This window comes from Lactuca serriola, chromosome 9, assembly GCF_051521515.1.
Source record: "Lactuca serriola cultivar US96UC23 chromosome 9, Lser_US96UC23_V15, whole genome shotgun sequence".
Lineage (NCBI taxonomy): Eukaryota > Viridiplantae > Streptophyta > Magnoliopsida > Asterales > Asteraceae > Lactuca > Lactuca serriola.
Genome location: NC_136416.1, coordinates 162724513 through 162728437, shown reverse-complemented (window position 1 = coordinate 162728437; position 3925 = coordinate 162724513).

Genomic DNA, 3925 nt, shown 5'->3' with positions numbered 1-3925 from the left:
TATATATATATATTAACTTATAATATTATAAAGTATAAGGGTTGAATTTTAACTTTTAAAATTCTAAGGGCTAACTTGGAATTAAAGTATTCATAAGAGAAAACTTTTCAAATTCCAAAACTTGAGGGCAAGTTTTGAAACTATTCAAAACTAATTAATTCCATAACTTATGTGTTTAAAGTAGTTTTAATCCAAAAACTCTTCAAGTTCCATAACTTGAGGACAAGTTATGGAAGACTTTAAACTAATAAAAGAATTAACTTTTCTTTATTTTATAACTTATGGAATTAATTAAGGTTACACTTTTTATTTATTTATTATTTAATGTAGAGACTCTTGGTCCTCCATAACTTGATGACAAGTTATGGAGTCATAAAACCATTTAATTAGAACTAGACTCTTCATTTTGTAACCTTTGCCAACTTTTATGAGTTTTATAAAACTTAAATGTGACTTTTCATATAACTTGAGGAGAAGTTACAAAAACACATTTTAGAATCAACTCTTAGATTAATTTGGATTGAAAACAACTATTTCTCTCAACTTTTCTATTAATCTAAGCAACTCATAAGAACAAGATAATTCAAATCAAACTTTTTCATGTAATTAGTCTAAACCTTAAACTAATACAAAACATGAATCTATTGACAATTATCTTTGAAATTGGATTAGCATGAACATTACCACATCAAAAACAAGTTTATAAGTCCAAAAACATCTTAGGGTAATGTTCCTAGTCCAATTCCAGCCAAAAAAGTCGAATTTATGCTGTCTGGGGGTCCAACTCGTTGAGTGCACGAACCAACTCGGCGAGTTGGATGCATTTTGCCTTGGACTTGGCGAGTCCATTCATGGACTCGGCGAGTCTGCTGGGCAGACAACATCAAAACTCGATTTTTCAGCTACTTTTGCAAGTATAACAAAACAAGCCTAGGCTCTGATACCACTGTTGGGTTTTGAGCATTCTAACACTCCTAAGTGTACATGCAACCCTAAATACCTTGGATCTATGTTTTCTCTATTATACATACAAATATGAACATCCAAGGTATTATCCTAATCTAGCATACAAAACAATGAATATACAAGATATAATACATACCTCTTTCATGTAGAAAGTCTTCATGAAGCTTGAGTGCCAAGTGCCTCAAGTGTGACACCTCAAATGGTTCACACAACACCAAATACACTTGGAATAACTTGAGAGAATTCTACACTTCATGAAAATCGGCTAGCCCTTTCTTACTCTCTCTAGTGCCGATTTTGGTCAAGAATAAGATGCATATATAGTTAGGGTTACACCATGTAAACCCTAATTAACATGGCCTTTCATTTCCATGATCCATGGGTACAAAAACACCATGGAGCATTCGTGGAACATCATATGGGTTTTAGTCCAACTAGATAATCCATGGAGCATTAGCCCACTATATAAGTATGGATGATTTACATAATCAACCCATATATTTAATTAGTCTTCTTTTGATCACTTAATTAATCCTAGATTAATTCTTGATCAATACTAATTAAATAATCTTATTATTCTTATTATTAATATACTAGAACCTATAATATATTAATAACCATAAGTGTCTTATTTCTCTCATTTAGTCTATCCAAGTGCATGATGCTATGCAACCCAAATGGACCATGCCGGGTCGGGTCAAGTCTTACTAATTATAGTTATGGACTTAGACATTAATCCAACACTGTTGTCTTGGGTAACTTGGTTATGAAATCCATAGTAATATGTTCCCATTTCCATTCCGGTATCTCTGGTTGTTGGAGTAATCCTGAGGGTTTCTGGTACTCAACCTTAACCTTAGCGCAAGTAACGCATTTACTTACGCAGGTAGCTGTAACATCCCAAAAATACGAGCCAAAAAATTAATTTTTAAAACATATACTTAGCAAAACATTTGAAATAAAACGTTCACCGATCATAACATTCTTTAAAGATATCGCATGTCTGGAAAAACATTTCATAAAACATAACAATGTCAAAGTACAAATCCCCAGGAAGATTATCTCATAGTGCGGAATACAGGGCATGTGTGTGATGGGCCGCTACCGCGCCAACTCTTTCCCCTTCGAAGAAGGGTTACCTGAAACCAAAAATGAAAACTATAAGCACGAAGCTTAGTGAGTTCCCCTAACATACCACATACCATACAATCACATAACATACATATATTGTCGGCATATCTAGGTGCCTGACCTACCCCTTCGGTCCTCTCGACCGGATACTGTCTAGTATACCTGGGAGCTGACCTCCCCTTTGGTCCTCTCGACCGGATATTGACCAGTATATCTGGGAGCTTGCCTCCATTTCGGTCCTCTCGACCGGATACTGACTAGCATATCTGGGTGCTGGTCTCCCCTTCGGTTCTCTCGATCGGATACTGGGGACTATTTCACCCCCTACTACCACCACATAACACATATATCTCATAATCTATCTAGCATGGCTGGGCATGACCGCCCCTTCGGCCCTATCGACCGATATACTGGGGACTATCTCCCCCTACTGTCACTAGCACATAGCATCATATCATACTAGCACAATAACATATCACAGGTAGTAGCAATCCTAGATGATTATCACAAAGACAAACATCCATTATACAATCCTACTGGTGGGCCGGCATTGTGGCCGTAGACCCACCGCTACTGGAAGGTAACTCACCTCAAAGTAGCTGCTGATCTGTGTGGGAACTGACTGTCTTCTGCTGCTGCCGCTCCAGAAATCCTCCAACTATAATTCCCATAAAACCCTTAGTCAAATACTGCTAACTGACCTCAGGGTAAAATGACCATTTACCCCTAGCCAACCACGAGTCAAAGTCAAAGTCAACTGCCAGTTGGCCCGACTCGCCGAGTTAACTTGCCAACTTGCCGAGTCCCTATCCCTTTGTCCGACCATAAACCCGTCTCTACTTTACGAGTTAAGCATTGACTTGACAAGTTCTCCTTCTAAACTAAGGGCCAAAAGTCCTTCATCCTACTCGCCGAGTTGTATGAAAACTCGCCGAGTTCATCTTCATCCGAAGAACACTCTATGCTGAGACTCGCCGAGCTATATGAACAACTCGACGAGTCTGTTCTTGAGGCAAGAAGATTGCCTTGAACTCGCCGAGTCATGGCATTGACTCGCCGAGTTACTTCATGAATGAGTCTGGCTTCCGACCCACTGAATCACACCCCATGACTCACTACTCCAACCCGCAACACGAAAAAGGGGGAAAACTCGGGGACTCGCGACTCGACTCGCTAAGTCAGATGAATGACTCGCCGAGTCGGCCACATGCAAATACTATACACACGATTCTGCTTGAATCCAACTCATGTCATTCATAGATCTGGGTTTCTAGGGCCTGATTAACACGTAAAGTTTCCAACTTTATGTGTAAATAAACACCCATGAGGGTTTTAGGGCTCAAAATGCACCAAAAGAGTAGATCTAGGGCTTTCATGCAATATGGCTCCATAAAGGCAGTAGATCCAAGCTCCTTGAGCTCAATCATGCCTAGATCTAGAGGCTAAACAACTTATTACCAACCCTAATACACAAACAAGCTTGGGAAAGGTTCAAGAAGGACTTTTATGGAGCTACAAGGGACAATAAGCATGAAAACAGAGGGAAACTGAGTTATACCTCAAGGAAATCACTGAGATAACCCAAATATGCCTGGCCTCCTTCTTCTCTTCTTGATCTATTCTCCTCCCCTCTCCAAATCTTCAAGAAAACACACCAAAGTGCTTCAAACTCACAAGGAACAAGGCTTGAATGAAGTATAGAGCTCTGAGGGTGAAGGGGGCGAGCTTGGGGGCGGATAAGAGGGTTTAAATAGGGTGCAAACCCTTGAAATTTAGGGTTTCATCAGACAGCTGGGACTCGTCGAGTCCAGAATGTGGACTCGCCGAA